Genomic DNA, 14,583 nt, shown 5'->3' with positions numbered 1-14,583 from the left:
TTTGTACATTATCTGAGTATCCACAGCTATAATGATTGGTGTTCACCAGGCAGGTTTTCTCTTTTCTTGAGGTCATTACAATTGTACTTAAAGTGTAACTAAAAACCAAACTTTTTTGTTAGATTGGAAAAGAATAAGAAGCTTTCCCGTTTTTAACTGGCTGTGTGCTGTTGGAGAGGTTTCTTGTCACTTCTGTGTGCTTCCTTCAGCCCAAGACGTTAGGGGAAATCTCCCCATCCGAGACACAGACAACAAAAAAAGCAGTTTTACGATGGCCTAGAAAAGGGTCAGTACCTGTGTCAGGCTTTTAAAGCTATTTAAATCCCTACTTGGGAAATTTCACCACAGTTCCTGTTTGGCCAATGGCCTGAAAGTGAAGAGACATTTTTGCAGCGCCAGTCGGGATGACAATAAGACTTTGTAAAAGTGGGGTTTAAAAAGTTATTGGTTCCCTGGTGTGGTTAAATGTTTCATATGGCTGTATCTTGTAAAGGGGGGTTTGTTTTCTAAACAAAATGCAAAACTTGACCCCTGCAAGAGAAGATACCAAATACATATCTCTCTTGAAGGCAATGAACTGAAACTCCTCTCCCTTTAAGTAGTACAGTCTTGGGCACACTTCCTAGACTAAATGCCTGCCTTCCCCATAGCATGATCACTACTGAGTCCTGTGGTGACATAGAGAAAAGTGTGATCAAACATTGTAGGCAATTGGGATGCAGGCATGCCAGATTCCTGTCAGGTCACCTGTGGCCAGGTGACAACTGCACCCTGTTGGAGGCAGGGGCGCAGCGCAAGATAGTGAACCCAATAGCAGACTGCTGCGGATGGATCGGAACGTGAGCCCAAGATTCCCCAGGGTGCGGAGTCTTAGACCCAGCAGGTGTTCACCAGGGCCTCTAGTGGTGAGGATGGACTTCGCTGCAGCTGGGCCCAGGTCGCGGCCCCTGTGGTCCCCCAGGTCACGCTCCGTAGGGAGAGAAGGGAAGCAGCCACTCAGGACACACAGAATGGTGATGGGTAATCCGAGGTCAGGGTAACAGGCAGACAAGGGTAGTCAATGGACAGGCCAAAGGTCAGGGTAACAGGCAAACAGGAATAGTCAGAGACAAGTCAAAGTTGGTACACAGAAGAGTAGCTCAAGCACACAGCAAAAAGGAAACCGGAAACAACACTGTTGAACAGCAAAGCAGGCCTGCAGTGCGCTGGTTAATATAGACTTCCTGTGATAACCTGGGCGGGGCAGGAACAGGAAGTAGAGGTGATAAAAGGCAGCCAGAAGGAAGAGTCTGGCCCTTAATGCAGACATGAGGAACAGGTAAGCTACCAGACATTACTGCATATCCATGACAATTCCTGTAAGTGCCAAATGCTGAGGATTTTGACGAACAATGTACTGTTTGAAGACAGTAGAGTTTTGACTTCCCACCCTCTGTCAAAGTTTTCAGTGACTTGCAGAAGCCAAGTTTTCCTTTTTTCTTTTAACCAAAAATGTTACATTAGCCACTTGCCGACTGCCTAACGCCGATCTACGTCGGCAGTCAGCCCCTCACAGGCAAAGTGACGTAGGGCTACGTCACTAGCTTGTGAGGGTCTAGGGAGCGAGCGCGCGCCCCCGGAGGCGCGCTCCCACTCCCGCGTGGTCACGGACCCCCCCGCGCGTGTGACCAGCGGACCCGATGTCCGCCGGTCACTCGGCGATCGGCGGGGGAGAGGGAGAATGTCAGGCAGCTTGTGTAAACAAGCTGCCTGTCATTCTCCTCGCTGTAAAGACACTGATCAAACGGATCTAGTATGTAGATCCGTTGATCAGTGTCCTTACAGCTCAAGCCACAGCCAATCACAGTAGAAAGCACGCCCCTAGGGATACACACAGCCCCTCCCTCCCAAATAAAGTTAACCCCTTCACAACCAGTGTATTTTTACAGTAACAGTGCATATGTATAGCACTGATTACTGTAGAAATGTCACTGGTAACCCCAAAAGTGTCACAAATGTCAGTCAAGGGTCCGATCTGTCCGCCCCAATGTCGCAGTACCGCAAAAAAAATCGCAGAAAAAGAAGAAAAAAAACAACAAAAATTACAAAAATCTTTCCCTTTGTTAGTAAACGCGATAACTTTTGCGCAAACCAATCAAAATACGCTTTTTGCGATTTTTTTTTTTTTACCAAACATATGTAGCATAAAACAAATTGGCCGAAAATTTTAAAAAATTTTGATTTTTACTTTTTTTTTGGGGGGAATTTCATATAAAAAAATGTGAAAAATATTGTTATTTTTGCAAAATTGACGCTCTTTTTTTGTTTATAGCGCGTGATCAAAAAATCGCACAGGTGATCAAATACCACCAAAAGAAAGCTCTGTTTGTGGGAAAAAAAGGACGTCAAATTCGTTTAAGTACAGCGTCGCACGACCGCGCAATTGTCCGTTAAAGTCACTCAGTGCCGAATCGCAAAATACCCCCTGGTCAGGAAGGGGGTAAAATCTTCCGGGGCTTAAGTGGTTAAAAAGCTATCTTAGTCACTTGGTTATAGGCTTCACGGTTATTAGTATGGTCCATATAAACCACTAAACCAGTGACTGGAATAGGCTTTTAGGCTTTGCTAAACTCTGGTGAAGGGCCTCCCTTTTTCTTTTTTTCTGATCAAAACTTTAGGTTCATTTAACAATACATATTTCATGGATGGTAATTTTCTCTTTTTTGGTTTCTCTGTACTGCCTGATATGATACTATATGTCCATTCCTCGGTTAAGGTCAAGCTAATATCACATTGCATGATCTATGCATTAAAGTAATTTCCTTCCCTTTGAATACAAAACAGATAAGTCATTTTGCCTCCCTTGTCCTTGCCTTTCTCTATCGAAGAGATCTGCAAAGTGTTTACATTAGATTCGGTCTGTGTTGCTCATTATAAGGAGATAATATGTCACAGCCACTGATTCATCAAATTATTGTGCAGCTCAAAATCTATAAGATTTTAATTGAAATAAGTACCCAGTCTACTGAGTGAATGAAACAATGGATAAATTCTATCCTTGCACGAATAATTAGCTTCTCCATGCATATATAGAGGTCTTTTCACTTTCTGCACCTTGTGATGAACTCATTTACCTCTTGATAATTGTGCCGGAAACAATTCTATGATGTGGATTCGAAATGTGTTGTTTCTTCATAACAAGGTTTGAGGTATCGGAAATGCCAATAATTGTGCATTTGGTTATGGATTTGGTTAGATTAAAAAATCATAGATTAAAAACAACCCTAAAGGATGTTGTTCTTAAATTCTTTAATTTGTTTTGTTGGATCTGTACTCTGTTGCATTTTTAGGCACAAGCATCAACATTTTTTGTCTTGGGTTTTGGGATATAACACCCAGATCTACATTCTGCTCCCTACTTACTGGATAAAGCCCAGTAGTCCAGCAGTTCACCTTTCTTAAGTTTTGGGCAATATACTGTATGATCCTGCTTAATGACTCAGGAATCAGCCAGAGTAATCATACAGCACATTTACCGGCACCAGAGATAACTCCTTGTTGAAGTATGTGAAGTACAGCTTGGTAATACCTAACGTGCACCTGTGCACAGACTAAAGTACAGTATATACGAATTCTTAATAAAAAGTAAAATAGCTTTAAACAAGCCCCCACTGACCTTTCTAGCTGCACTGTACTGTGAAATACAAAGGGCCTGGTATAGATTTTTTTTTGGGGGGGAGGGAGATCCCATGGCATTTTTTTTTTTAATTCTGTCATAAGGTTCCCCTTAACCACTTAAATACAAGGCACTTTCACCCTCTTCCTGCGTAGACCAATTTTCAGGTTTCAACTCTCATTGCCATCTATGGGAAACATTGATCAGTTTGGCATGGCACTGCTCCCTGTCTTTAACATTGACACTAAGGGAAATCTTGGTCAGCTTGGCATGGCACTGCTCACAAACGATAAGTGACAGGGACACAAAACTTGGGTAGCACTGAGAGGGGACCCAGGACTACAACATATCCATACATTTTAAAAGTGAGGTATGCCTGTACACTACACTGACTGCACTAAACTAACTCATCTCCCTGTCCGCTAACTACCTGCCTAATCTCTATTGTCACACACTATTCATGGCTGCTGCGTGTGGGGCGTGGACTTTGGCCAATCATGGCTCTGACAGGACATTGTGCTGGGATTGGCCAAAGCATACAGGTCAGGTGCATGCTTTGGCCAATCACAAGCACTTATTGCACTGCAATCACGCAATGCACTATGGGGCACTCATCGCGGGTGAACTTGTCGCCAAGCGCCTCAGGTGTTCGCCCCCCCCCATCCTGGTTTCAGAGCTTTAAAGTGGTTCTAAAGGCTGAAAGCTTTTATTTTTCCTTGCATTTCATGCATGAAGGTAAAAAAGCCCCCTTAAAACTTACCTGAACTTCATTTGGATCCAGTGATCTGCATTAGAGCATTGGCTCTCCAGGGAGTCTTCCTCCTTATTGGCTGTGACAGCAGCGGGGGCCATTAGCTTCCGCTGCTGTCAATGAGAACCAATGGTGAGAGAGAGGGTGTGGGGCCTAGCCACGGCTCCGTGTCTGAATGGACATGCAGAGCAGTGGCTTGGAAGCTTGCCAGCTTGGGTTACCCCATTGCAACTTGCTTGCTGTGGGGGCACTCGACAGGACGGAGAGGCCAGGAGTGCCATCAAGGGAACCCGAGAAGAGGAGGATCTGTGCAAAACTTCTGCACAGAGCAGGTAAGTGTGACATGTTTGTTGTTGTTTTTTTTTTGTTTTCCTTTATTATTACTTTAATTTATTCAATACAATATTAAAGACGAAAGTATATTGTAAAGCACAGTTTTTTCAGGTTGGTGTGCTGTTTACCACCTGTGTTGAACTAAATATATATTTTGAACTACTTCCCACCTGTCTGCTGTCAAATGACTGCGGAGAAGTGTGGCTCTCGTCCTGGCACGACATAATATAACGGCGTCCAGTTAAACCGTGACTGTGCACCCCAGGGTCACACAGCGCAGCGATCAAAGGTGAGCCATGTTCCTGGGACACGTTGTGAGCCTGATCTCTGCAAAGATCCGTGGCTCTTTACGCATGTGATTGGCTGTGTCCAATCACAGCCGATCACATGTAAACAAGGAAGTGCCATTTAGCAGCTTTTTTTTGTGTGGTATGGAGAGCTAGTAGACGGCATCTTCTCATAGGAAAAATGTGCCCTTGATTACAATGCAGCCCCAACAGTGCCCATCAGTGACACCAGTCTGTGCCCATCAGTTGTGCCAATCAGTGCTACCTTTCTGTGCCCATCAGTGCCTGCCCATCAGTGCCACCGACCATTGCCCATAAATGCAGCCTATCACTGTCCATCAGCCACCTGTCAGCACCGCCTATCTGTGCCCATCAGTGCTGTATATCAGTGCCACCTATTAGTGCCCATCAGTGCTACATATTAGTACTTCCTCAGTGCTGCCTCATCCGTGCCCATCAGGGCAGCCTATCAGTGCCCATAAGTGCAGCCTCATCACCGCACATCAGTGGAGGAGAAAAATTACTGATTTAAATTTGCTGACAAAAACTAAGAAAAACTTTTTTTTTTTTGTCTTTTTTTCATTTTTTTTTTTAGCAAAAAATAAAAAAACCTGGTGGTGAATACATATCACCAAAGGAAAGCTCTATTTGTGTGAATAAAGCGATAAAAAATTAATTTGGGTACAGTGTTGCATGACCGCACAATTGTCATTCAAACTGTGACCGCACTGAAAGCTGAAAATTGGGCTGGGCAGGAAAGGGGTGATATTGCCTTATATTGAAGTAATTAAGCATGTTACATAATGTAAAGTAATGGCAAGTAATAAGGTTAAAAAGGTCGTATTTATTTATTTATTTTTTTAATGACCTCAAATAAAAAAGAGCAATACAACTAAGTCCCGGTTCACACTGAGGCGACCTGGTCGCCTCACAGGTCGCCGTAGGTCGCCTCCTATAGGGAAGCTGCGGACCCGTTCTAATAGGAGCGACACAAGTCGCTCCGACTTAGAAAAAGGGTCCGGAGCTTCTTTGGGGCGACCAGGAGGCGACCGCCATAGACTTCAATGTTATGAAGTCCGTGGCGGCCGCTCCGAGGTCGCGGCGCGCTGCTCGCACCACGACCTCGGAGGTCGCGGTGCGAAGTAGCGTTGCCCCTATGTGAACGGGGCCTAAAACAATGATTCTTAAAATACTTTTGAATTTAGCGACAGTAATTTTGATATTGGAGTGACTAGTAGGCAAACTAATGTTTAGCTTTGCATCTCATTGAGGCATTTACTTGTGAACTGGGAACAGATGGACTTTTAATACATGGCTCATAAAGTTGGTCATACACTAGTAGATTTTTAAACAAATGTATTCAAAGAAACATTAACAGAATATTCGATGACATGACGAATGTTGTTTCAAAGTACGTCAAGATTTTGTTTGCTTTAACATTCGATTTTGGAATAAATGTAATTATAAATTAAAATTTTCTCCAATTTTTCTAGTCACTGAGGTCAAAAATGTCTATTTGACCCCAGTAACGTTTTGGAACAAGCGTTCCAAAAAAAAAAAGGAAGAAAATGTTGCAACAAAATTTTTTTAGTTCATATAAGTGACCGCAATTTAAGCGACAAGGATTCAACCAAGATTTGAATGCCTGAGAACTGCAGTTACAGCAGATGCTTAATTGGTACAGAAAGTGAAATTGTTATTGGGGAGGATAGATTAAGAAATGTCTACAATGCGAAATAATTCCGCTAACAAATGAAGACGATATTGTTGCTAGGTGATAAACAAGGAAAGCTAGCGCACGTTGTTGGATTCAGGAAACATGCATTGCACGGCTGAGAAAGTGTAATCACACTGTGGAAATGCAGAACTGCCATGTTATTGATTTGATAGTGTTTCATTATTTGACTTTTCATGATTATGAAGTACATTACAGGCTGTTACTTCGAGTGCAACCCATGTTCTAATAATAACTGGTAATGGCATTGCATGTTCAATGAGCTCTGCAAACATTTGTATTTGACTTTGTTGGAAAAAAAAAAAATACAAGTAGAATTAATAATAAAATACAATGTTGTTTTGGTGTAATCATCTCGTAAATAATGCCATAACATAATAAATATTATATTAAACAGTGTGAAACACTGTGCGTGCTGTTTATTAAGATATATTTTGTGCTTACAACAGATGACAAGTCTATTTTTTAGGATATGACGGTGTTTGAAATCCTCTCTGGGGAAGATCACTTACTGTTCGAGCAATGAATATTTCTGGCTTCATAGTAAATTTTTCATGGGGCTGTACTTTGTAGCAGCTTAAAATGTTTTAATCATCAGTCGGCGTATTATTGCATGGTGTTGTGCAACCTTTGTTTTTATTTTAACGTATTTAATTTTCTCAGCAAGGCTGCTCTGTTATTTTGGTGTGTTCACAATGGCGGCAAAATTGCCAATCATCCAGAAAAGTACAGACAGTCTGTGTAAAATTAAACCATTGGGAATCTTTCTCAATGCCACTAACTCTACAGTACAATGCCAACTTGCCTGAGTATTGTTCTTATCACATTCAAAAGATAAAATAATTGCTATAATATTGATAATAAAAGCTGAACTCTAGGCAGATAGGATAGGTATATATTCTGTATATATACAGTTTGTGTGTGTGTATATATAAATATAATATATATATATATATATATATATATATATATATATATATAATATTTAAAGTGTGTATATATATATATATATATATATATATATAAGTGTGTGTGTGTGTGTGTGTGTATATATATATATATATTTGGGGCACCTGCCTTTACATGCACATGAACTTTAATGACATCCCAGTCTTAGTCTGTAGGGTTCAATATTGAGTTGGCCCACCCTTTGCAGCTATAACAGCTTCAATCATTCTGGGAAGGCTGTCCACAAGGTTTAGCAGTGTGTCTATGGGAATGTTTGACCATTCTCTCAGAAGCGCATTTGTGAGGTCAGGCACTGATGACAAGAAGGCCTGGCTCCCAGTCCTCCGCTCTTATTAATCACAAAGGTGTTCTATCAGTTTGAGGTCAGTACTCTATGCAGGCCAGTCAAGTTCCTCCACCCCAAGTTCGCTCATCCATGTCTTTATGGACCTTGCTTTGTGCACTGGTACGCAGTCATGTTGGAACAGGAAGGGGCCATCCCCAAACTGTTACCACAAAGTATGGAGCATTAAATTGACCAACATGTCTTGGTATACTGATGCCTTAGGAGTTTCCTTCACTGGAACTAAGGGGCCAAGCCCAACCACTGAAAAACAACCCCACACCATAATCCCCCCTCCACCAAATGATTTGGACCAGTGCACAAATCATGGCCCATAAAGACATGGATGAGAAAGTTTGAGGTGGAGTAACTTGACTGGCCTGCATGAAGTCCTGACCTCAACCCGATAGAACACCTTTGGGATGAATTAGAGTGGAGACATCAGTGCCTGATCTCACAAATGCGCTTCTGGAAGAATAGTCAAACATTCCCATAGACACACTTGTGGACAGCCTTCCCATTAGAATTGAAGCTGTTAACTGCTGCAAAGAGTGGGCCAACTCAATATTGAACCCTACGGACTAAGACTGGAATGCCATTAAAGTTTATGTGCGTGTAAACACAGGTGTCCCAATACTTTTGACAATATAATGTATATAAATTATATAATTTTTCTTTTTTGTTGCAAGAGGTGTAAGCACCTGCATTTGACTTAGTAACAACCTCCTGCACTCCCTGTAGAACTCAGACAGTTGACGGGAGAAGCAGCACAAGGCACCAGTAAGTTGTGCTGCACTGCATGCTAATTGAAGGAGATAGCAGAGTGATTGAAAGATAAGCTCATTAGTCTGCTGCTTCTCCTGTCACTGTTATGTCACAGGGTGGGGGTAGGGAAGAGACCTGTAAGAGTTACTAAACTGCAGCAAAGAAAAGTAAGCTTAGAACTGGATGGACAGAAATAAAAATCTATTCACAAGCGAAACCGCAATCTTGTACAGTGTGTATTTCATCAGTGCATTGAGCAGTTGACAAATTATGAGTTGTCTGTAATTTGATAGTTTTCCATTTAAAAAAGTATGATTTTTGAATGTGGATTCCTAAGTGGCATTTTGGATGTGCCATAGTTTTACAGTTTTCTATGCACAGTCATTGTTTGGAAAGTGACCTTGCCAATAACTTGGGATACCTTCCCACTACAGCGACTTCAATTGACACACCTATTATTTGTATGGCTCGATCTTTGTGTCAGGGGTCACTTGGAAATTTGGAAGTATGGGTACTTGTGTTCCAGGTTCCACTGGGTGCAAGTAAGGACTCCTGGGTAGAGATCCATGAACCTGGCCAAGTTCGGTGAGCCCAGTGGAAAATTTGCCAACCCCGAACTTGGCACTGAACCCCATTGAGGTTTTTGGGAGTCAAATCTTATTATTTTCATTTGGCTATTTCCAAGGCTAATGGACAAGCTATTGTCGTAAAAATGGAGCTGAACACTGCAATGTGGTTCAATTTACAAAAGAAACAAAAAAATTACCATTCTGGGGACTTTTGATGGGGCTTGGAGGGCAACACTGAAAATGCACAAATACTTAAAAGCTGCATGTGTTGACGTGGAACAGTAAAATTTGCAAGCCAGCTTTTCCCACTGTTGTGAGACAAGGTCCTCTTAGCTTTTTAAAAGCAACAATACCACCAGGTCTAAAAGAAGCAGAAAGCTTCCGTCCTTTCCTGGAAGGCTTCACCTCAGGAAAAACAGATTAATAATATTTTCTCCCCAAAAAATCCGGTTGGATGCATTCAGCAAACCAAAAAACTATAGACATCCATTCACCAAAATACTTGAATGAGTCTTTTTCTCCAAAATGGCCCCAACAATACAAGGTCACCAATATATCCTAACACTCCCCCTCCCTTCCCACTCTCCCCTGATATTTTTGAGAGCAGAACCGAGAGAAAAAAATCTCTTTCTCTGTAAATACAATTACGTCTACCCAAGTAAACCTCCCATCTTTCAGCCATAAGACTTATACCAAGAAATATGCCCATCCCGAGGAAGTACACCATCTATGCCCAACATTGACTGTTCTCCTCATTCCCCCCTACCAGTCAACCTACCCAGCCACAATCTGTGCCACCTTCAACCTTGTTTTTATTTCAACTGCTGTTAATACAATAGAAGATATCCTGAAATCTATCCATAATAATTAAGTTTTTGATTTGTTCAAAATTATATATGACTATCTTTATATATATATATATATATATATATATATATATATATATATATTTATATTTAACATATTATTCTGTCAATATGTCAAGTCTCCACATGTGATGATCGCCCTCAGTTTTTCTTTTTTTATCGCACCCGGCACGGAAAGCCCTGATCAATGATCGAGCGTTAGGAGTTTAAAAGGATGGCAACGCTTGCCTCTCCAGATTCCCCCCAACCGGGGTTTCCAAACTCCATAGCACGTGCCGGCGGCCTACATATCATGACCTCAAGGTATCCTGGATGCGCAGCTGCCTGATTTGACACCTGCGCAACAAGGAAGTGCCGCTTTATAAGGCCAGGGAACACGCTCAGGGAATCCCTTCTCTCCAGCTGAGGGAGAGACAACACCCCGGGAGATGCTGCACCTTGAACCGTTTTTTTTCTGCTATACCTGACAAAAAGTAAGTGTTACTATTCCAAATAGAACCATAGAAGTCTGCTCTCAGGTTTGCTTTTTTTTGCCACAAATAGCAAGCTTTTCACCCTTGCTCAAAGATACAATACCCACCATGAAATTATGGTCTTCATTTCTACTTTATTTTTATAATTATTTTCTTTGTTCGTCTCATCTTCTTTTTCAATCATTCATGCTTAAAATCCTTACATATTTAATAGCTACAAACTTTCTCATCTTGAGGAACTCCTTTTTTGGATTCTACCAGTACAGCTAATCTATGTGATTTAGCCTGTAAGTAAACATCATTTTTTATCTACAATTATTTCCTTTTCCTAAAAAATAGCATTTTTCAAGTAATTTATCTCAATTACACGTCATTTATAGAAGCAGCCTTAGTTACTGATGCGACTTAGAAACCTGGGGAAAACCTTTCCCACATGGACCAGACAAAAGAAAGATTTATGTAACATAAAGCACATTGCATAATTCTACTTTTGCATATGTGCAAAAAACTTAAAATTCATTGTTGTTTCTAGACATGGTTCTTGAAAAAGGCTAATACCTATACAGCCGAAACGCGTAGGATAATCTCCTGGACATTTTCCTCTGAACAAAGTTCCAAGCCTGAAATACATGCATGGAACAACAGAGACAAATGTTCCTCAAAAGTCACCATTTTTCACCTTGTCACCTACCTTTCTAACTTCTTCACTTCTCTCACCGATGGACCTTAAACCCATCCACGACAAACTTGTCTATTACCTTGTAAAACTTTTTTGAAAATAAACTGTTCATTTTTTATTCTATGATACTTTACTTTGTTTACTCTTGCCCTTAAAGTCCCAACAACCCTGGTTTGAGGCACCAAACCCAAAACACAAAGGTCCTCTTCCCCAGCTCTAGTGACCCAAGAAAGTGGTGGGGTAGTAAAATTAGGGATGTAAAGTGGAATCTGGAAGCCTACTTATTTATAAGGGGGCTCCTAGATATCTGTCCTTCCCAAGACCACCAATATACAAGCAGACATGGAGAGAATTGTAGCACCATCTGTCAAACTCGCCTATTGAAGTCAATGTTGGCCAAAGAATTCGGCTTGCATTTGAAGTGCAACATTTCAATAAAATGTCCATGTTTGGCAATAAAAAATAAACAGGCATTCTTGAGATGATAGGACCACCTCCAAAATGCCCTAAGCTGTTCTGATGCCCTGTAAAAAGTGGTCCTCTGAGATTGCTTTTTAGAGGGTGGTAGAAACTGCAGCCATTGTGAAATAGGCGTAAAAAGTATTTTAACTTAAATAGAACACACACAAGTATAATTTGTCATGTCCCCCATTGTAATTCCACATCAATCGTTATGTTTAACAATATAATCCACATCGGTCACAATGTTCAGCAATGTAATCACATCAATCATAGCGGCCCAACAATGTTTTACTCACCTAACTCCCATTGCTAAATGAAAAATTCCTACCTCTGCAGCAATTTGAACACAGCATGGGATCCCCCGAATGATGTAACTGACCAAATATGGGTGAAACCGAGTGTCCTTCAACCTGAAAGACTGAGGACATCTTGTGTCAGAAAGGAAGTACTGCAGGGCACTGCTTCTGACCTAGGGTGAGAATTGCAGCCTGGACCCAATTAAATATAATAGAAAATTGACTAGAGTTAAGGCCCATAAGTAGAAATTTGGTCGGGAATTTTCGTCTGACGATTTTCGGCTTGTCAGTATGATGCTTCCGACAATCGACTCCGACTTTTCGGCCGAAAAAATCCTGGTGTGCAGGCTATATAATTTTTGTCGACCGTCAAAACACGTCCAATTTTCGTCTCATTAGTACAGATTTCAATGGGGAAAAATCTTATGAGCAAGACTAGGCATGCTTAGAGATGAAAGAACACAAACAAAGCAATCCAACACATGACATCACTTCTGAAGTAGAATTCTGTCGTGCGGGAAAATTCGTGTGCAGTCTAGAGCACATTCCAACCAACAAAACACCACTCTGGACAAAAGACGGACGACCGGTCAGCGGAAATTCGTTGCGTGTGTACGAGGCTTTAGGGTTTAATGTCCTGAGTTATTGACAGTGAGTTAAGGGGCCAATGTGATAGCCAGGCGACTAGCATTTGCAGCATACTTCTCCAGGAAAGGGTTCTTTAAAATTAATATGCTAGATGGAGCTGAGATATCATATTCATTTCTTAAAATTTCACAATAAACTTCTGCTTACCATGTATTGCCTGGTTCAAAGTCACATGTGCATATTACCCATTGCATTCATTATGTAGTAGAATACACCTACATTTCTAAATATATTCATAAATAGAGAAAGAGTAGTATAGCACATAGCTGTTATGATTTAATGCTTCAGAATACGTGGATTGTGTTCTTAATCACACTCCATACAAACCAATAGTGTTGCTAGGATTAGACCTTACTCTGCACAAACCTATGTGAGAATGGATGGCTGGGACATATATTTGCAGCTGGCATGCTTAGACAGCTACAGTCTCTATAATAATGACACTCAGCATTGCTCTCATATTGAACAAGACTTCTCTGAGAACATTGATGGTATAATTAATTGACTTTCCAGCTGATCTTGAAGAAGTCACAATGTAAATATTAATGTGTGATAGTTGCATGCAAATCCAACCATGCAAAGTATTATGCATACTGTATACTTGGCCTTCAGACTTTTTTTTAGCATTTTTTTTTTTTTTTAATAGCCTGTATTTGAAAAATGGTAAATAAGATATAAGATTAACCTCTACCCTGACATTTTCATCGCTCTTAAATAGAAATGAAAGCTAAACATGTATTTTACCCCATAAACACACATATACTTCTCAGACACCAGTATGTTGTGTACAGTAATGTGAAAACCAGTACATACAGTTTATGTTGTGTACAGTAATGTGAAAACCAGTACATACAGTTTATGTTGTGTACAGTAATGTGAAAACCAGTACAAACAGTATGTCAAAAGAAACAAAGGACAAAGGACAAACAAAAACAAAACAGACATAGAAACAAGACAGTTGGGACTTTAAATGAGGCAATGCCCATCCAGGGCCAGCTGCCTCCATCCCTAATTTGGTATATATAAAGGGGGAGGGGAATAAAATGGATAATAAGAAAGATATTATGGGATCGGCATATTGGGTAGAATAATAAAATGAAATATAATATATTGAAATATAGGTATAGTTCATGACATGATATCGGTATTATTCTTAAAAAGCCGATACCCGACATATTAGGTAGGTAAAACGGGAAAGGGGGGAACAAACGGGACTTTGTATGAGGTGTGTGGAGTCGGTGGACATAATACATTGGTACAGAAACCCAATATAGGGTAAAAGATTTAATATGTATCATATAATAGATATCATATATAGCATGAACAAAAATGTGCATGGTACATCAGAGTTACATACATGTGATAATACAGTCAGGAGACAGTAGGGAACATCCTAAATGCAGAATCATACAAAATTGATGGGATGTACATTGGGAAAGAAAGATCATTGAGGATAAACATGTGTAAAATCCAAATAAAATTATTGCTATTAATGGGGAGTACATCCATATTGAGCTCGACGCGTTTCGTGGATGAATCACTCATTACCTGGGTCACCCCTATGCACTTTGGAATGTCCATTTGGTATGCCTCGGGCCGTGGTATTTGGGCTCCTACAGCTCCCGGAGCAGACGTTTAGACTTTTGGAATACTGTTTACACTACCTTCCCTTATATTAACTCTACCTTGAATGCTGATCTGGGGTGCATCTGCTCCTGATGAGTGGAATTCATCCACGAAACGCGTCAAGCTCAATATGGATGTACTCCCCAT

General features: G+C 40.8%; 1 protein-coding gene across 3 annotated transcripts in view; it reads left to right on the top strand.

Annotated features, from left to right (window-relative positions):
- GRID1 (glutamate ionotropic receptor delta type subunit 1) overlaps window positions 1–14,583 on the top strand; it is a 1,530,549-nt gene that overhangs the window by 767,114 nt on the left and 748,852 nt on the right. The window lies entirely within an intron of this gene.

This window comes from Pelophylax lessonae (genome assembly GCF_965119305.1).
Source record: "Pelophylax lessonae genome assembly, chromosome: 9".
Lineage (NCBI taxonomy): Eukaryota > Metazoa > Chordata > Amphibia > Anura > Ranidae > Pelophylax > Pelophylax lessonae.
Note: the sequence above shows the minus strand (reverse complement) of the source record. Positions and strands in the feature narration are given on the sequence as shown.